Source organism: Pleurodeles waltl, chromosome 2_2, assembly GCF_031143425.1.
Source record: "Pleurodeles waltl isolate 20211129_DDA chromosome 2_2, aPleWal1.hap1.20221129, whole genome shotgun sequence".
NCBI classification, from domain to species: domain Eukaryota; kingdom Metazoa; phylum Chordata; class Amphibia; order Caudata; family Salamandridae; genus Pleurodeles; species Pleurodeles waltl.
In genome coordinates this window covers 65,458,080-65,479,470 of record NC_090439.1, presented here as the reverse complement: position 1 = coordinate 65,479,470, position 21,391 = coordinate 65,458,080, and the positions used below count along the sequence as shown (strand labels likewise).

Below are 21,391 nucleotides of genomic sequence, written 5' to 3'. Positions count from 1 at the left end.
TGCTCCTTCCTCGTGAGTATCCACAACGCCAAAGGCCCCCAAATACCACAAAAAGACTCAGCACGAGAGAGGTCTCAACCTCGCAGCACACTGATTAAACCTGCTACTTTTCTAGTATTACTGTTGATCCAGTTTGTACTAATTTTTCAGAACTGAAATGTTTTAAGCTTTAGAAACAATTCTTCAAAAAAGAACAATACAAAAAAATGTATGGTGAGATAACTTTGGGTCAGCTCCCTACAACCATTAGTTTTCAAGTGTTTTTTATGGTTTGCCTCTGCTTGGCTGGGATCTCCATCAAGGCTGTAACATTTCGAGGATGGTTACTTAGCGGCTTAATCCCAAACTGCATTTGACAGTATGTTTAGTAGCACTAGAGTAGAACTACTAACATACTTCAAAATGCTATTCACAACCTATAAGAGGAGGTCTCTGTTTCCACCTCTCCTAACTTTTATGTGCAGAGACCTCTGCACCACCTGTGGAGATCTCCACACAGGGGGATATGTTATAGTACTCCTAACACAGGCACCTGTCCACCATGATGCGTGCGTGCCTGTGATACAGGTAGGATTGTTTTGTGCAGCAAGAGACACCTTTGTGCACAAAAACAATCCTATGAGGCTTTTTCCTCTCTCTCTGTGTGCTACAAAATGCAGCATGCACAGAAATAGAAAACAACTAGGAGAAATAAAGATATTTCTCCTCATTACACCCTCCCTGGAATGCGTAGCATTCGGAAGCATTCCCAGGTCTGCCAGTTATGGTAAATCTGGATTTTCTTCAGAATCCATGGGTGGATGCTCGAACACCACCACCCTCCACCGATGGAACCCCTCCCTGCAGAGTAATGCAGCTCCAGATTTGCCATGCCACACATGGTCACTCAAGGTGAACTTGTGGGGCTTGGTAAATCTCATTATAGGTTTTGCGACGCCCAGCTCCCACTTACATGGTGCACCGGGGATACAAAATCCTTGATAAATATGCCCCCGAATGTGGCAAGGACAGGGGGAGTGACTGGAAAATTCGGAATACGTTCTAAATGGTAGGGAAGATTTTAAGGAGGAACATGTACCCATCTACACATGAGTAAGACCATTGTTATTCACAAGCTGCCCTTCTATTGTTGCTACAGCCAAAAAGGAACTTAAACAGTTATAAATATACTCCAGTTCGTAAGTCCATTGACAAACACTGGTACTGCAGAACCTTCCCATGGAAAATAAAGGAGGTAATTTAAAGTGCCCCTCGTGGACTGCAGTACTTATTGTGCCAACAAGAGTATGTCAAAGCAAAGTGTGACTTCCTTCCGCTACTGTCGACAGACAAAGCAGTTTTTAAACTGCTAACACAACTTTTTATTTAAACCTATGGCAGAGCCAATACCTTCTTTTTAAAATATTTATAGGACACCCCTTATGCAGGCCTTCTGATCCTTAAAGGTAGGGTTTATGAAATACAAAAGATGGAGATGTGTCTTATTAACTTTACATGCCCTGTTAGAAATGATGGCTCCTAGTTGGTAGGGGTTTGTGCCTATTCCAAGCATGGACGACCACTCTAGTCAGGGTCAGTCAGATACACTCTAAAAGATAACCTGTGCTCACCCTCTGGTAGCTTGGCATAGAGCAGTCAGGCTTATCTAAAGAAACAATGTGTAAAGTATTTGCACAACACACACACACACAGTAACACAATGAAAACAGGTTTGAAAAATAGACAGTCATTTTATAAATAAATCTAGACCATAACAACAAAAATCTAATGAGTAGAAACTTTTAATTTTAGTATAGAAATAGCTCAGAGGGGCAAATAGTGCTTTAGTGTTTACCTGAGGTCGCACTAGCCCAGGGGCATGGGTTACTTGAGGTCGCATTGGACTGGGGCAAAGTCAACAGTTCAAGCAGTCCACGACCAAGCACAAGCCAGGTACAGGAGCCATGCAGGCCCAGGAAGCAGAGTACCTTATCCTGGTCACCAGCAGCAGATGTGGGGCTGATGCCTCAGTTCGAGGAATGCGTTGATTTTTCACAAGCGTTGATGGCAATGTGCTAGAACGCCCTTAGTGCGGACGTAAAGTTACTACTCGTAAATGCCCTTGGTGAATTTCCAACGTCTTAAACTTAAACTTAGACGTTTAGTCTAAGTGTAGACCAAATGTTCAAGTTTACTTTTGTGAATCGGGCCAAGAGAGTACATGTCTTACTTGTTAGTTGCACAGCACCCTGTCCTATGGGCTACCTAGGGCCTACCTTTGGGGTGAAATGTGTGTAGTAAAACAGACGTCTTCGGCTTGGTGAAGGGTTTTAAATGCCTGGTTGAAGTGGCAGTAAAACTGTACACACAGGCTCTGCAGTGGCAGGCTGGAGACATGTTTAAAGGGCTACTTGTGTTGGTGGCACAAGCAGTCATGCAGTCCTACTAGTAGCATTTAATTGACAGGCTATTGTTATATGGTATACCACTTTACAAGAGACTTACAAGTAAATTAAATATGCCATAATGTGCATACACCGATGTTACCATGTTTAGGGGAGAAGCAGCAGTATTAAAATGCTCAGAGTCCTAAAGCCAACAAAAACAAGGTCAGAAAAAGATGCAGAGGAATGCAAAAAAGTTTGAGTGACCCTTCAGAGAGGGCCATTTTCCATCATGACCCCCCCTCAGCCTAGAGACACGGTAGACTAATTAATACCTTGATGGACTTCTTTGCTTAGGATGATAGAACATGGACAGTGGCCCACTGCTGCAGGGGTTCTTGCCAGTTCTGCGCCTCTCTGAAGCCAGTTGGATCCCTCTGTCCATACTCTCAGTGGCCACTGAGCTGACTCATGGGGAATCTTTCTCCTCAACTCAGGACCCCATCTATGCAAAACCTTACCTTAAGTTACTCACAGATGGATCCCAGTAAGCAGATAATATCACCATCATAACAAAGTGATGTGGCCCATTCTTCATCTCCGACCAGACTTCTGTCCCCGCCCCAAGGAGAATTCTGTTCGTAAGGACAACAACCAACAGAGGTCACTAACAGCTGTCAGTGTCAAGAGCCCAGGCCATCCAGGGGTTTCTGCCCTCTCTGCTTTCCTGGTAGAGGGTTGGGCAGTAGCCTTATGTGACTTGCACCATTTTTCCACTCTTGCTTCCCCCAGTTCAGGGGTTGTTTCCCGAGACTGGTCCTTTAACACAGGGTCTATACCCTTAGGCTGAACGTGTGCCGACTAGCCAGGACTTCCTGGGGAGTACAACTAACCCCCAACCCGAAGAGAAATATTGGTAAATTAAGTCACTGGCCTATAGTGACAAATTTAAAAGCAGAGAGAGCATAAGCACTGAAGATCTGATTAGCAGAGCCTCAGTGACACAGTTAAGCACTATACAGACATACACATTAGGCCATAAACTATGAGCACTGGGGTCCTGACCAGCAGGATCCCAGTGAGACACGCAAAAACATACTGACATACAGGCAAAAATGGGGGTAACATGCCAAGAAAGATGGTACTTTCCCCCCCCCCCCCCCCCCCCCCAAACGAGGGGACAATAAGGCTAACCTTGCCCAGATAGTCTTCATAGTCTAAGTGGAAATATCTGGAGAGTCCGTCTGCATTGGAGTGGGTACTCCCAGGCCTATGTTCCACTGTAAAGTCCATCCCCTGTAGGGAAATTGACCACCTCAATAATTTAGGGTTTTCACCTTTCATTTGTTTAAGCCATAATAGAGGTTTGTGTTTGAACAATTAAGTGAGTCCCAAATAAGTAGGGTCTCAGCTTCTTCAAGGCCCAGATCGCAGCAAAGGCCTCCCTTCCTATAGCAGACCAACGCTTTTCTCTAGGGGTCAACCTCCCTCTGAGTTAAGCTGTGATAGTACAGCCCCTACCCCTAATTCAGAAGCATCTGTTTGGACAATGAATTGTTTGGAGTAGTTTGGGCTCTTCAAGACAGGTGCAGAGCACATTGCCTGCTTAAGCTCCCCAAAAAGCTTTCTGACAGCTTGCTGTCCACAATACCTTTTTAGGCATTTTCATACATGATGTGGTCCTTAAGAGGAGCAACAATGGAGCCATAGTTCTTAATGAACCTCCTGTAATACCCAGTGAGACATAAGAAGGCTCTGACCTGGGTCTGTGTAGTAGGGGGAGCTCAGTCCATAATGGTCTGAATCTTCCCATGTAGTGGTTCAATCTGTTCTCCACCTACCAGGTTTCCCAGATAAACCACTTTCCCCTGCCCCGTCCGGCACTTTGAAGCCTTGATAGTTAGGCCTGCCTTTTGCAGGGCCTCCAAAACTTTCCAGAGGTGGACCAGGTGGTCATCCCAGGTGGAGCTAAATACAGCAATATTATCTAAGTATATTGCACTGAAAGCTTCCAAACCTTGGAGGACTGTATTCACCAGCCTCTGAAAAGTGTCAGGTGCTTTTTTCAAACCGAAGGGCATAACAATGAATTGATAATGCCCCCCTATGGTTGAAAATGCAGTTTTTGGTTTAGCATCCTCTGCCAATTTGATCTGCCAATACCCTACAGTCAAATCAACGGTGCTTAGATACTTGGCTGATGCCAGTGTATCTATTAGCGCATCTGCCTTGGGTATAGGGTGAGCATCAGTTTTGGTTACAGTACTAAGACCCCTACAGTCCACACAAAACTGCATTTCTCTCTTTCCATCTTTGCTATGCGGTTTGAGAACAAGCACCACTGGGCTGGCCCAGGGGCTATCAGAAGCCTCAAAAACTCCTAGATCCAACATTTTCTGAACTTTTGTTTTAATGCAATCTCTGACATGGTCATTTTGCTTATAAATTTTACTTTTGACAGGTAAACTGTCACCAGTGTCAATTTTATGTTCACACCAAGTAGTTGTACCAGGTGTGAGTGAGAAAAGTTCAGAGAACTGTCCTTGGAGATTTTTACAGTCTTCCTTCTGCTCAGCAGTAAGGCAGTCTGCAAGAACCACTCCTTCCACTAAGCCATCAGCTTCAGTGTTGGAGAAGAGGTCAGGGAGAGGGTCACTCTCTTCCTCCTGCCCCTCATCTGTGGCCATGAGCAGGGTTAAAAAACCTCAAGCAGTCCAGTGAGGGGTCGGACTAGGCGCACAGCAAGCGCCTCCTTTGATGTAAGTGTGACTATAAGGGGACACTCCCCCTCCTGGAATCTGGGGCTAGTAGCCTTCAGACTTGGGGCCTACGTTAGGTAGTTCCTCGCCACAGGTAGGCCCCATTATTTCTTCTTATTTTTCTGCACCCACTCACTTACTGAGTGTTGGATATCTGTCTCTGCTTTGCATGACGTTTAGGAATCCTAGGCCCTGAAGAATGCCCCCAGACCTTCCTTGGCTCATTGTAGAGGGCAAAAACATGTCAGCCATTTTTTCGATAGGTGACCCAGTGAGTCCTTGTCCTCACCCTGGTGTCCCATCCGTGCTTTTAATACACCAGCAAACACCATTATTAAAAGTGTAGACTACACACCGGTAACTGCCTAGGTGTTTTTATATTTTTCCCTAGCTTAGCTGGATCCCGCTTATTACAGATAATACTAATTTATGCACTCCCTCCCATTCCTTTAACGGTGAGGTTGAGTCTGCCCAGGTGGCATTGTCCTACCTGGGTGCGGCTAGGTGGTCAAATGATGAAGCATGACACTATATAGTGTGTGAGACCACCTAGTCCGTAAAGGAAATCCCCCTTCCCTCCCCCCCCTCCCTTCACCACTCCACAGCACTCACGCTCCATTCACACACCCACTGAGGTCTAGGAACCCTTGAATAATCTCCCTTGGGATGAGCTCCTCATTTCAAGTGATCCCCATACCCTTTTGTGTTTTTTGGCTTTACATGCAGGGAGTTAGTATGGGTCGATCCCTTTGAATCATTTAGTCCAATCTCCCTGACTCTCCTTTTGTGTTACGACATGAGCAGGGTTAAGTCAGCCCTGTCATAGTCAGATTTCAGGCGATTGACCTGAAGCACCCTAAGGGGGCTTCTGGCAGTGCCCATGTCCATCAGGTAGGTGACCTCACCGTTCTTTTTCCGCAGTTAGATGGGGTCCACTCCATTTGTCCTGGGTGGTACTCTGACAGGACAGCTTCTGGTCATGCCATTGCTTTTGGAGCTCTTAGCTGGCCTGAAGGTTTTTAGTGGCCTTTTTCATGTACTCAGCCATTCTAGATCTTAGGCCAAGCACATAGTCCACAGTGTCTTGCTTTTGAGGTTTTAAAGGTTGTTCCCAACCCTCCTTAACAAGAGCAAGGGGGCCCCTAACAGGGTGACCAAATAGGAGATCAAAGGGGCTGTAGCCCACTCCTTTTTGGGGTACCTCCCTGTAGGCGAAAAGGAGGCATGGCAAGAGGGCATCCCATCTCCTTCTGAGTTTTTCAGCGAGTCCCATGATCATGCCTTTGAAAGTTTTATTAAACCTCTCAACCAATCCATTGGTTTGTGGATGATAAGGGGTGGTGAACTTGTAGGTAATACCATACTACTACCACATTGCCTTGAGGTATGCAGACATGAAGTTACTACCTCTGTCTGATACAACTTCCTTAGGGAAAGCCACCCCGGTAAGAATTCCCAGGAGGACTTTTGCCACTGCAGGTGCTGTAGTTGTCTTTAAGGGGATAGCTTCTGGATACCTTGTGGCATGGTCCACCACCACATGGATGAATCTATTGCCAGAAGCTGTTGGAGGGTCAAGGGGGGCAACAATATCAACCCCTACCCTTTCAAAGGGCACCCCAACCACTGGCAGTGGAATTAAAGGGGCCTTTGGGGTGCCACCAGTCTTGTCACTGGCTTGGCAGGTGACATAGGAGGGACAAAACTCCTTAGTGTCTTCTGACATATGGGGCCAGTGAAAATGTGAAAAAAGTCTGTCCCATGTTTTACTCTGGCCTAAATGCCCAGCCAAGGGAATGTCATGAGGAAGAGTTAGGAGGAATTCCCTGTACTGAAGGGGGGTGACCAGTCTCCTGGTGGCACCAGGTTTAGGGTCCCTTGCTTCAGTATAGAGGAGATTATTCTCCTAGTAAACTCTGTGGCTTTCATTGACATCCCCATTCTGCTGTTTGACAGCTTGCCGTCTGAGACCCTCCAGTGTGGGACAGATTTGCTGTGCCCTACTTAGTTCTTCCCTGGCAGGCTCCCCTGCCCCCAAAAGCTGAGCTATATCAGCTCCTCTGGTGTAGGTTATGCACAGGGAGAAAATTCATCTTCCTCAAAAGGGGAATCATCTGTGGAGGGAGGAATAATGGACAAGGGTTTTCCCCTTTTACCCCTGTTTTTTGGGAGCACTTGGTCCATTATTCCAGGATCCAAGTTTCCCTGTCCTCTTTGCTTTTTGGCCTGAGACCTGGTAAGGGCAAAGATATGCCCAGGAATGCCCAGCATTGCTGCATGGGCCTCCAACTCCACTTCAGGCCAAGCTTAAAGCTCCAAATGATTGCCTAGCAGACATTCTACAGGTAAATCAGTGGCTACCACAAGTTTCTTTGCACCAATAACCCCCCCCCCCACCCAGTTCAGATTCACAACAGCAATGGGGTGGTTAACAGTGTTGATATGGGCATCTGTCACTTGGTACTGATGCCCAAGTAGGTGCTGCTCAGGTGCAACCAGTTTTTCCATCACCATTGTGACACTGGCACCTGTGTCCCTGTAGGCCTTAACCTGAACACCATTAACCAGGGGTAGCTGCTTGTACTTATCCATATTAAGGGGACAAGCAACTAAAGTGGCGAGGTCAATGCCACCATCAGAAACTAAAACAGCCTCAGTGATCTCCCTAACCAGACCAACCCCAACTACATTACCAATGGTGAGCCCAGCTACACCCTTTTGATTGGCTATTAGTAGTGCTTTTCCCACCACCACTGCTATTACTAGGGGCACTAGTGGTTGCATTAGGGTCTGTGGTGGTGGGAGGTTAGGTGTTTCTTTTTGGACAAGTGGGGTCATTTGTCCAATGACCTTTGGCTTTACACAGATAACACCATGGCTTTTTCTGATTGTGGGAAGAGGATTTGGACCCAACACCCCCAGAGGATTTTTGTGGGCTTGATGGAGACTCCAATGATTTTTTATCTCTGTCCCCACCCTTGTCATGTGACTTACCATCCTTCTTCTTGCTGTCCTTGTCACCCCCTGTATGAACTTTTCTGTTCACCCTTGTTCTGACCCATTTGTCTGCCTTCTTTCCCGATTCTTGGAGAGACATCAGATCTGAGTCCACAAGATACCGATGCAACAAGTCAGACTCACAATTATTCAATATATGCTCCTCAGAATTAAGTTATACAGGCTTTCGTAGTCAGTCACCTTACTGCCATTTAACCAACCTTCTAGGGCCTTCACTGAACAGTCTACAAAGTCTGCCCAATCCTGAGATGACTACTTTCTGGTCTCTCTGAACTTTATCCTGTATTGTTCAGTGTTTAAGCCCAGACCATCTAAGAGTGCACTTTTAAGAATTTGGTAATTATCTGCATCATCCTCTCTAACAATAAGGAGTCTGTCTCTCCCCTTGCCATAGAAGGATAGCCACAGGATAGCAGCCCACTGACCATGAGGGACCCTCTGAACTTTTCAGGCCCTTTTAAGTGCAGCAAACGACTTATGTATGTCATCTCCATCCTTGTAGGAACAGACAACTTCATGCAGATTCCTAGAGTCAGATGAAGGTTCCCTAACATTTGAATTTCGGAAACTGCTGCTGCCACCATGCGGAACTATCCTCAAACCCTGCCTTTCCCTTTCCACAGCCAGGGATTCCCTGTCTAAGGCCAACTATTGCTGCTGCAGTCTCAGTCTGGCCTCCTCTAACCTCAACTTTCTGAGTTTCTTATCTAGGGACTGGCCCTCAGTGTTAGATGTGTGGGATGCCTCTGAAACAGAGGTAACATTTGAATGTGCAGATGCTGATCTATCCCTAACTGGAGCCACCCTAGTGACCTGGCTTCTAGGTGTGAAGGGAGCCCTACTAGTGTGTGAACCCTTCCCACTACCAGTTGTACTAAGGGGTTTGTTAGATAAATCAGTGGAAGGACCCTCCGCAGGATTGTCAGTTTGCTCCTCTAAGCCTTCCTGGTTAGAATCATCCTCTACCCCCCGCCCGACCCCACCACCCCTGTCTGTCTGATCTGGACTAGTGCTGAGACCCTGGCCATCTTGGAGGAGAAGATTGGAGAGGAACTGCTTCTTGGGGTTCTTCCCAATCCCTAAACTTCTTTCAATACAGAAACTCCTCAAACTTTTAAAGTTAAGATTCTCATATGTTGTTTTCACAACTCTAGGGGTAGCTTCTACAGAAGACATATTGAAAGAGAAAAAGATTAGAAAAGTGACTAAAAAGTTAGTAGAATAACAGAGCTAACTTTTTAGAGAAAAGAAAACTTTTCAGAACTTTGTACAAACTTTTACAAAGTTTAAAGAACTTTTTAGAAAGTTAGAAAATTACTTCTAGGTATGTACTATGTATGCTCTAAGTATTGGAGCAAGCTTTTCTTGTGAAAAGCACCAGTAACAAAAGTAGTAAAGCAATTGCAAGTACTTATCCCACCACTGCACCACCAATGTATGAGGCTGGCCTGGTTTGTAGTGGTACCTTGGGTACTTACGCCTTTCACCAGGTCCATTTATCCCTTATTAGTGAAATGTAGTAGTGTTCTAGCAGCTTAGGCTGATAGAGGTAGCTGTAGCAGAGCAGCTTAGGCTGAACTAGGAGACATGCAAAGCTCCTGCAATACCACTTATAGTCACACAGTACTTATACACAATTAAAGACAATACTCAGTGTTACCAAAAATAAAGGTAGTTTATTTGGGTGACACAGTACCAAAAATATATTAGAGGCAATTCTCCTTCTGGAGTTAAGTATTATACACAATATATACACTAGATACCAAAATAAGGTAAGTAATTAGACATAGGATAGTACAAAAAATAGGAAATATTATAGAATGCAATGGGAGAAAATAGGTCTCTAGGCAACACAAACCATATACTAAGAAAGTGGAATGCAAATTACAAATTCCCCCCTTGACAAGTATAGTGTGTGCAGAATCGCTGTGAGAATAAGAAAACAGTAAAGGTAAGTAAATTACCCCACCTCAGAGCCCAGAAAAGCAGGAGTGAAGTACTGCAAGTTTCCTTAGGACACACTGCAAGTCGTGATTAGAGTTATTGCAAGGACCAACCAAGTCTGCAATCAGCAAATGGTGGATTCCTGGACCTGAAGATCTGCAGAGGAAGGAGACCAAGTCCAGAAGTCGAAAGAAGTTCCAGGAAGGACAGGAGCCCCTGCCATCCTAGAAGAGGGTGCAGAAGAAGAGAACCCGGTTGGAGGAAGACTGTAGAAATGCATCCTTTGAAGATGTCAGCGGGTTCCTGCATTATGCACTGGATGTCCCACGTCGTGAAGTTGGATGCAGGCGAGTTTTGGTGCTGGATTCCTCCAACAAGCCTTGGTTCTGGCAAAGCAGCGCTTTACCTCAAGTTGCCGCTATCTGGACCCAGGAGGGCCCTGGGGGCTTCAACTCTGTGTGAGGGGAAAGAGGGGCCTCACAGCACTTCAGAGAATCCTCAGAGCACCTGATAGCACACACGGGAGTTCCGGGAAACGGGGACAAAGGAGGTGCAAAATGCAATTGGTGCTGCACTACAAAAGAAGGTCCCATGCCGCCGGAGATCAACTCAGCGAGTTGAGCATCGTAGGATAGAGTGCTGGGGATCAGGGCCACGCTGTGCACGAAGGAATTTTGCAAATAGTACACAGAGGCCTCAGGAGGTGAAGAAGACGCAGTGCACCGGGGTACTGTGGTTCTGGGGGAAGGCAAGGTCTTACGTCCTCCAAATTGCGACAGCAGGACCTCAGGACAGTCTGTGTCGATGGGGTTCACCCTCTGTGTTCCAAGGAGCAGCTCCTTACTGTGAGAGGAGTCCAAGAGAACTGTTCGTCGACTTTGAAGGTGCCCGCGTGAGCAGGCTAGTGACTCCGTCACTCCACTGGAGATTTCTTCGGTCCTGCATGGTGAGGACACAGAGTCCTCAGAACGTGCACACTGTGGAAACTGTTGCAGTTGCTGGCTGGAGCTGAAGTTGTAGAAGAATACTTTGTTGCTGTTACAGCGGTTCCTGGAGCAGGCTGCGGTTGATCCTAGGTCAGAGGATGAAGTAGTAGTTGCAGAGGATTCCTGCTGGAAACTTGTAAGTAGAATCTGAAGAGAACTCACAGGAGAGACCCTAAATAGCCCTGAGAGGGGGATTGGCTATATAAGGTAAGGACCTATCAGGAAGGGTCTCTGACGTCACCTGCTGGCACTGGCCACTCAGAGAGTGCCCCCACAACTTGCAAAGCAATATGGCTGAAGTCTAGGACACACTGGTGGAGTTCTGGGCGCCACCCCTAGGGTGGTGATGGACAGTGGAGTAGTCACTCCCCTTTTCTTTTTTTTTTTTTTTGTCCTCATACACCTCACCAGTAAGTCACACCTTATTTCCACTGAGTTCTCACTTGTATCCGAAACAAAAGTGGGCGTACCGCCCAAGGAGGACCCAATGTCACCTGCTCAGCCTACCTGGGGTAGCCGCATTGGCTGGCACAGATGTAAAAGGGGGGGGGGTTAAATCATCGGACAATATGCCCATACGAAGGTGCCCATTTCAGGAGAGGAGCGCATAGTTTCCTTTTTTCCTCCTCTGTTTAGGACTGCCCACCTTAAGATCTTATTTAGCTGTATTCACGAACATGTCCAGCCAACTCCTATCTTGTGGGGGGCCTACCATCACCCACTGCAAACATATGTCCCTTCTTGCTAATAAAATAGCAAAAAACAACAAGTCCCTACTATTTCTCGACCACCCTACCGAATCGTCGGGTTTGCCAAAAATAATAAGAGGGAGACTTACAGTCAATTCCTTTCCTATAATCTGCGATAACGTACCCACCACCTCCGACCAAAAAGAGACGACTCCTGAGCACTCCATAAACATATGGACGTCTGCTGCATTTGGAGCTCCACATTTAACGCACTTCACCGCTTCCACTTTCTTTATTTTTGGAAATTTTGCTGGGGTGATATAAGCTCTATGTACCACATACAGAGGGTTCTTCCTCAGCGGGGCAGCCTTAGCTACCTCAAAACACATTCTCATAGATTCTTGCCTCCCCGACTGTGCTATTTCTTTTGTCATAGTGCCTTGCCACAATTGCTCCGGCCACTTAAAATCACCGTCAATCAACTCCAGAATCTCCCAATACCACTTTGCAGCCTTACAGCCGTTGGGGGAACCATTAAATAAGTCTTTTGATAGGGGATTTTCCCCCAACCGGCTTCATTGAGTAGACTGTACCCAGGCTGCTAGTTGGAAATATTAAAATCTCTCAGTTCTTCCCAGGAGAGTAGCGCCTCATCCTGTATAAGATCACCCCAGTATTCCAGACCGGCTTCTCTTATTGGTTTGGCCCAGACATCTTTCAAGCATTCTGGAGTGCCTGGAGTGTCCCAAATAGGAGCTCGCTGATTATAATAGTCGATCTTAATAATGGATTTCACCTGATGCCAACACATTCCTGCCTCCCTCAGTATTTTTAATCTTATTTCTTCAAAGAATTTTGGATCACCATACTTAAAAAGAAACTGTTTTGCCGCCCCCTGAATCGCATGTGTCATTGCTTTAAACATTACACCTATAGCTGAATCATCCAGGGAGATAAATAACAACCTCGAGGTTCTCAGCAGAAAGGCCCAAGCGTATAACTGTAGGTCCGGCAGTGATAAACTTCCCTCCTCTCTCCTCCTCTGCAGCTTTTTCCACGCAATCCTGGGACCCTTACATGCCCAGATAGAAGAAGTGATAGCCTGTTGAATTTTGTTAAGATATCTACCATTCATATGTAGCGGAATAGCATTCTGGATGAAATTGATTTTTGAAAGAAGAAACATTTTAACCAGGTTTACCCTTCCCAATACTGTCAGCGGAAGGTAGGTCCAGCCCTTCATTAAATTGTTACACTCTACTAACAGTGCTTCTTGGTTTTTCACCACCAACTTCTCAATGTCTTGTGTAATTAATAACCCTAAATGATGCATTTCAGCCTTCCCTTGCCAATCCTGGTTCCATGCCATAATTTCAGACTTTTCTGAGTTAACCTGATAACCAGAGACAGAACCAAAATCGTTGGCTAGCCTTCGTGGGGCTGGGAGTGCGGTTGATAAGTCAGCGGTGAATACCATTAAATCGTCTGCATAAAGTGCAACTTTCCTCTCCCACTACTCCCATTTAAAAGGAGCTATTTCAGGAAGCTGTCTTATTCTCCTGGCAAAAGGTTCGATATACAGATCAAACAAAAAGTGGGGACAGCGGACAACACTGCCTAGTTCCCCTCGATATCCTAAAAGAATTTGTTAGTTCCCCATTGATTAGAATTCTAGCAGAGGGGTCATAATAAATCCGTTTTATAGCTCTACAAAAGTTATTCCCTAAATTATAATTACTCAAAATCTGAGCTAAATAACCCCAATTGACCCTATCAAAAGCTTGTGTAGCGTCCAAAGCTATAACCCCCAAGGGAATCCTATAAGCAGTTGTCAGATCTATTGCACCAATTAGGGTATGCATCAACTCATGAAAAATCCTGCCCTTGACAAACCACTTCTGATCTGTATTAATCAGATCCTTTGCCTCCAGATTTAATCTATCCGAAAGACTTGTAATCTGAGTTCAACAACGAAATGGGTCTATATGACTCACACCCTGCCGGGTTTTTACCTGGTTTCAAAATCAGCGAAATGACTGCCTCATTCCAAGACGCTGGAATGGGGGAGTCGTTTGTAAAAACCTCAGAGAACAATTTTAACAGGAAAGGCATTAATACCTGCTCCAGAACCTTATACAATTCACCCGGTAGACCATCAGGGCCTGGGGCCTTACTCCCCTTACTCCCCCTGAAAGCAGCTATGATTTTGCCAGAAGTGATAGGCCTATTCAACCAATGCTGCTGCTCCGAGGATAGACAGGGGAGAGTATCTTCCCTCAACCAAGTTTGGACAGCCAGTTCAGTAACCTTAATCTCTTCTGTATAGAGTTGGGAAAAATATGTATAAAGGTCCTGTTTATTTCCCCACTCTCTCTGGTCCTCTGTCCTTGCTCTACCTCAATTTCCTTAATAGAATTCCTTACTTGATCACTTTTTGCTTTCCATGCCAGTAGTTTCCCTGGGTTTTCCCCATATTCAAAATGCGACAACTTACTTGCCTCCCATCGCTTTATGACCCTTGATTGCAAAAGAGCTTAAACTTGCGGTTTCAAAGTGTCCAATCTCTGCTGCCTTACACACTTCTCTCCTTCATCTGTACTCTTCAACAACTGCTGTCTACAATTCCTTATTTCTCTTTCCAAGTGCTCTAATTCTTCCCTATACAACTTATTCTTATAGCTGGCTGTACTCATAAGAATCCCTCGTATCACAGCCTTATAGGCGTCCCAAACCACATGAAATGGGGCTGAACCCAGGTTCTCCTTAAAAAACTCCTCCGTTTCTACACGCAGCCTGGTTTCAACTTTTTCATCTAACAATAAGGAGCGGTCCAACGTCCACGACTCACATCCCTCTCTTTTAATAAATTCATTTTTAATACAACCGCTCCATGATCAGACAAATGAGGGGGGAGATACACTATGGGGGTTATTACAACTTTGGAGGAGGTGTTAATCTGTCCCAAAAGTGACGGTAAAGTGACAGATGTACCACCAGTCGTATTACGAGTCCATTATATCCTATGGAACTCGTAATACGGCTGGTGGTATATCCGTCACTTTACCGTCACTTTTGGGACGGATTAACATCTCCTCCAAAGTTGTAATAACCCCCTATATTAACTATCGCACTACGCCATAACTGATCCACCAAGAAGTAATCAATCCGCGAAGAGTGACTATACTTCTTATTGTTATATGAAAAAACCTGCTGAGGTCCTGCTCTATCCCTCCACCAGTCCTCCAATGCCCTTTCCTTCATCATCCTTTTAAGAAACTGCTGAGAATTTGAATTAACTATTGATCTACTTTTAGTTGATCTATCCAGCTTATTGTCCAGTATTATGTTAAAATCTCCTGCCATTAACACTGGATCAGAAAAGTCCAACAACTGACAAACCAGCTTCTTAAGAGGCTCTGTATCGTCACTATTGGGACCATAGAATCCTATCAGAGTAATAGGTCTACTAAGTAGCTTAAGTTTAATAATTACCCATCTCCCTGTAGTGTCTACACTGACCTTTAATATTACTGGATCACACTGATGCTTAAACAATATTACCACCCCCCTAGTATGAGAGCACTGTTCAGTACATACACAAGAGTGGACCCACTTCTGATTTCTAAACAAGGCTTTGCATTCATCCCCAGTTAGATGCGTTTCTTGCAGTATCAAAACCTGAGCAGAAGAGTCCCTCAGATGCTGCAGAATCCTATCTCTCCTACCTCTCACCCTCAAACCAGTCACATTCCAGGACAGTATTTGAAGTTTCCCCTGATTGCAAGTAACACCTTGGGCTGCCCCTTTCTTATACATCCCTTACGAGCTGTCTAATGAGCTGAGGTGTACAGGACTTTTTTTTTTTAGACAATATTTTCCCCATCTGCTCCTCACCCTGTTCTCCCCTCACCTCCACCCGCCTCTCGTCTCCCCGTTGCCCCCCCCAAGAGAACCCTCCCTTTGATCAGGTCCATGACCCAACATTGAAGCACCAATTGGCCATCCCTCGGCGGGCACAGATTACTTCTCAATACCTCCATCTTTAATAGTCTCCAGCAGCTCATCCGCTGCTTTCACCTCTCTTATATTATACATTTTATTATTATGCATAATCTTGAGGGTAGCCGGGAACTTCATCTGAACCGAGGTGCCTTGTTTCCTAAAATCTTCCATCCGCCTCCCCAGCTCCCACTGCCTATTTATAGTCGCACTAGACAAATCAGACCTGACCTCAAACGTAAAGTGATCCCCCTTTAAAGTTTTCTGTCTAAGTGCCAAGGTCAGGATTTTCTCTTTCAAAGAATAAGTTTGAAAATTTAGCAAAATCTTCAGAAGTTTGAGACTGTCTGGCTTCTTCTTAAAAGGGTCTCTATGAATCCGCTGGATATCCCTTGCTATTCCCTCCGGAGACTCTTCCAATGTAAGCAAACTTTTAAGAAGAGAACTCAGAATTTTTTTAAGTTACCACCTTCCACACCCTCCGGAACATTCGTCACTCTCAAATTTTTGTCCTAGAATTGTTTTCCAATTGTTCCAGCTTGCTCTGTAAGGACTGCCCATTTCCCCTTTAACATATCAATTTCTCTTTTGTGGTCTCTGATTTCCACTTTCATTTCTCCCACCACCTCCTCCAATGCCTGTGTTCTTAATACCAAAAGATCAAAAAAAAATTCCAGAGCTCCGCAGCCCTCTCTTATTTCCCCTTGATTAATTTCAGAGATAGTGAAACCTTTTTTAATATCCTTCGATAAGGTTAAAAGCACTGCATCAATAGGGGACCCTGGGCTACTACCAAATACTACTGAGCCCAAATTGGAGGTCAGGGGAGGGGAAACAGGAGCCCCGCTTCCCAGTGACCTCGCACCCAATGGAAATTCAGGTTGATGGACTATCTCCTCACTAGCCATAGCTTATCCAGCCTTCTCCTGAACAACTAGAGTCACTTGGGGCGCCATCGCGGATTTTTGTCGCACACCATGAGAGCATCTCCCACCTTGACAACCATCTTTCCCCTCAGTCTCCATCGCCAATTCCTTTGAAACACTACCGTTCATCCCATCTTCCAAAATCACCAATTTATCTGGGGACTTAACTTTAAGAAAGGTTTTCACCGATGGAGTCAATTTGGAGCTTGCGCTTTTCTTCCTAATTTTTATATTTTTGGGGGGCTTTAAACCACCATTTCCACTTCCTTCCCCAATATCAGATTTAGCCCGTGGCAAGCTTTGCCTTTCAAGAGGGGTATGGCGCCTCATAGAGTCCAACTTACGATACACCATGCCCGGCTGGCTCTACTCACTCCCACCGCCTCCTACCTTGTCATGGAGTGCTGCTTTACCAGGGAAAAAACGAATAATGGAACTGCTGCTGCACCGCCTTCCCACCGGCTTCAAGCTTGGAGCTGGTCTGCCTTCAAACGGCAGCCTGTCAGCTTCGGTGCTGATTCTGTCAGCCTTAACCCTGAAGGGAAGTCGGGCTGCTAAATGTCTAGAGCGCCCCAGCTCAAACCTCGCCCTGAGCCAACACAGCCCAGGGGAAGCACCAGGGCACCCACTGAGGTTCCCGCTGAGCCGCTGCGGTGCTCCCATTCCCTAGAGCTTCCACAAGAGCTGAATCGCCTCACAAAGATGTCGGAGATGCCATCCCACGTGCCAACGCCGAGGAGCCGGTAGGTGCTCCCCTTTTCTTTGTCCAGTTTCGCGCCAGAGCAGTGGACAAGGTGTCTCTGAACCGGTGTAGAGTGGCTTATGCAAGGAGGGCACCATCTGTGCCCTTCAAAGCATTTCCAGAGGCTGGGGGAGGCTAGCCCTCCCCAGCCTGTTACACCTATTTCCAAAGGGAGAGGGTGTAACTCCTTGCTTCCAAAGGAAATGCTTTGTTCTGCCTTACTGGGACTGAGCTGCTCAGACCCCAGGAGGGCAGAACCCTGTTTGTGAGGTGGCAGCAGCAGTAGCTGCATTGCAAGCCTCAGAGAGCTGGTTTGGCAGTACTCGGGGTCCATGCTGGAGCCCCCAGGGTGCATTGAATTGGCTCCCCAATACCAGTTTGGAATGGGGGGACAATTCCATGATCCTAGACACCTTACATGGCCATATTCGTAGTTACCATTGTGAAGCCACATATAGGTATTGACCTATATGTAGTGTATGCGTGTAATGGCGTCCCCGCACTCACAAAGTTCTGGTAATTGGCCCTGAACTATGTGGGGACACCTTTGCAAGGGTGCCCTCACACTTAGTAACTTTGCACCTAACCTTCAGCAAGTGAAGGTTAGACATATAGATGACTTATAAGTTACTTAAGTGCAGTGAAAATGGCTGTGAAATAATGTGTACACTGTTTCATGCAGGCTGCAGTGGCAGACCTGTGAAAGGGTTTGCCTGAGCTCCTTATGGGTGGCAAAAGAAATGCTGCAGCCCCTAAGGATTTCCTGGAACCCCAATGCCCTGGGTACCTAGGTACCATATACTAGGGACTTATAAAGGGGGTCCAGTGTGCCAACTGAAATTGGTGAATGAAGTCACTAGCCTATAGTGACAAATTTAAAAGCAGAGAGAACATAAGCACTGAGGTTCTGATTAGCAGAGCCTCAGTGACACAGTTAAGCACTATACAGACACACACACTAGGCCACAAACTATGAGCACTGGGGTCCTGGCTATCAGGATCCCGATGAGACAGGCAAAACACTCTGAGAAAAAGGTTTTTATCTATGAGCACTGGGGTCCTTTCTAGCAGGATCTCAGTGACACATTAAAACCACACTGACTTACTCTCACAAACAGGCTAAAAGTGGGGGTAACCATGCTAGACAGAGGCTACTTTCTCACATGTGCTGCGTGGAAAAGGGCCGTATTTACAAGGTTGCGTTAAGCCACAAAAAGTGGTTTAACGCCACCTCGTAAATACAGTGCTGTGCTTAGTGCCACAGGAGCGTCACAAAATGTGACACTCCTGTGGCGCTAGGTGCTTATAAATACGGCCCTCAGTTTATGAGCCAGCACAGCAAGACCTTTTTCTCCTTAGTTCATGAGCCAGCACAGCAAGACCTTTTTGTCCTCCAAGTCTGTCTCTTAGCCTTGCTCCCCTGTGCAGTCAGCTGGGCCTGCTGCAGCCTGAGGTCCCTCTTAGCCTGTCTGTCCTTTAACTCCTCAGGACACAGGGTTTGGGAGGAGACACTGCTTCCTGCATAGGATAAAGCAGGGCTCTGCACTACACAAATACAGGCCCTGTCCTCACCGCTGATCACTAATCTTAGAAATTGTATCTTTTAGTTGGCAACAGTAGGTGCCCAGTCCAAGTAGAGACCACCGCTCTAGTCAGGGTATGTCCGATACTCACTAAATGATAAACTGTGCTCACCCTCTGGTAGGTTGCCACAGAGCATTCAGTCTTATTTAAAAGACAATGTGTAAAGTTTTTGTGCAAAACACAAACACAGTAACACAATGAAGTTTCCACACCAGGTTATAAAAATAGTCAATAATTTTATAAATAAATTAAGACCAAAACGACAAACAACCAATGAATGGAATTCAAGTTAAGATTTTTAGAAGAATAAGTGTGAAAATAGCATTTAGAAGTAAATAGCCCTTTAGGGGTTACTTGTGGTCATGTTGGACCGGGGCAAAGTCAACAGTTTCAGCCGACCGTGTTGGACAGCGGGCTGGGTTCAGGAGCCACGCAGGCCTGGGGAACACCGTACCTTGATCCTTGTAGCAAACACAAGATACAGGGCTGATGAGTCAGCAGATGTGTCAATGTCATTCCTGAAGTCAAGGGATGCGTTGATTTTTCACACACATTGATGCCAATGCATTGGTTTCCAAAGACGAGCAACAAATCAGCGATGCGTCGATTCTGAAGCCAATGCACAGGGTTTCTCCATGCTTTGGAAGGGTTGCCTCAATCTCCCTTCAATGATGACGGCAATGCAGTGCTTTCAGTGCTCAATTGATGCTGATGCGCCGGGTGCCGCTTCCTGCAGGCAGGGGATGCGATGCGTTGGTCGGTACAGTGGCTCCAGGCGTGCTGCTTGGGCCACAAGTACGATGCACTGGTTTTACTCCTGCAGCAGGGTCGATGCATTGGTTACCGCTCCCAACAGGCAGGAGATGTGTCAATATTGGTGGTGCAAGTATCTGGGTCCGCTTCAGGTGATCCAGGCACAGGAGCAGGGGCAGCGACTTTGACATTACTAAGTCTCTAGCAACAAGAGGCCAGCTAACAGTGCCTTGAAGATCACTTTGGGGTGCAGGGCAGAATCCAGATCTCCTTCAGCAAGGTCTGAGAACAGCTGGGCATCACAACAGAAAAGTAGCCCTTCCAGGTTAGCAGTCCAGCAGAGTAAGAGTCCTAGGTTCAGAAATGTCCTTTTTGGTGGGGTCGAAGACCCAGTACTTTTACCCAGTTGTGTCTTTGAAGTGGGAATGACTTCAAAGAGGAGTTTTTGAAGTGTACAAGTACCCTTTGTTCCTCTGCCTTGGATCAAGTCTATTAGTAGGGGTTATCAGCCCTTTGTGTAGGGACAGGCACCGCCTATTCAGGTGTGTTATCTCCTCCCATCCGTCCTTCTGAAGAAGAGCCTTCAGAATACATATGAATGCAGAAATCTCAGACACACTTAACCCTCCTGTGTTTGCGGCTGTCTAGAGGGAATGCATGAAGTGTAGCTGTCACCCACTCCAGACGTGTATTGGAGGCAGAATGCAATCACACAGAGCTGGAAGAGCAGAGACATTCCCCCTTCTGAAAGAGGCATTTATAAAATAGTTATGATAAATCCAACTTTACCAGTAAAGAGAATTTATCATTAACATTCTAATGATATGAAACATAATATAGCTACTCTTTTTCAATCAGGAATTACAGCTTAAGTATAACAAGGAACTCCCAAAGTTAACCTAAGTGAGGGGTAGGCCTCACAGTAGTGAAAAACGACTTTGGGAGTTTTTCACTGCCAGGACATTTAAAGCTTAAAGTACATGTCCTAACTTTTAATTACACAGCACCCTGTCCAATGGACTACTTAGGGCCTACCTTAAGGAAAAATTGTGTGTAATAAAAGTGGAGTTTGAGGCTTGCCAAAGGGTTTTAAATGCTAAGTTGAAGTGGCGGTAAAATTGCACACACAAGTTCTGTAGTGGCAGACCGGAGAAATGTTTAAAGGGTTTTGTTTAAAGGACAACTTGTGTGGGTGGCACAAGCAGTGCTGCAGGCCCACTAGTCGCATTTAGTTGACAGGCCATGGGTATATGTTATACCACTTTACTAGGGACTTGCATGTAAATTAAATAAGCCAATTGTGTTTACACCAGTTTTACCATGTTTAGGGGAGAAGCACATGCACTTTAGTACTCGTCAGCAGTGGTAAAGTGCTCAAAGTCCTAAAGCCAACAAAATAGGTTAAAAAAATGAGCAGGAAGAAGGCAAAACTTTTGGGGTTGTCCCTTCAGAGGGGGACATTTTCCAAGGTGCCCCAACAGTAAAAACCCTGCATTGCCATTTGTACTGTGGAAAGGGTTGCTGGCGAATATAGAGGTACATTCTGACAACTCACCAGTGCTAACTTCCAAATGGGCCTGCTAAATATGGTTCTCCAAGGTATCAAAAAGTCATTACATTAAACTTAC

The 21,391-nt window shown here is 45.8% G+C and overlaps 1 protein-coding gene across 3 annotated transcripts in view; it reads left to right on the top strand.

Moving 5' to 3' along the window:
* LOC138280126 (NFX1-type zinc finger-containing protein 1-like) overlaps positions 1 to 21,391 on the top strand; it is a 1,298,750-nt gene that overhangs the window by 417,875 nt on the left and 859,484 nt on the right. The window lies entirely within an intron of this gene.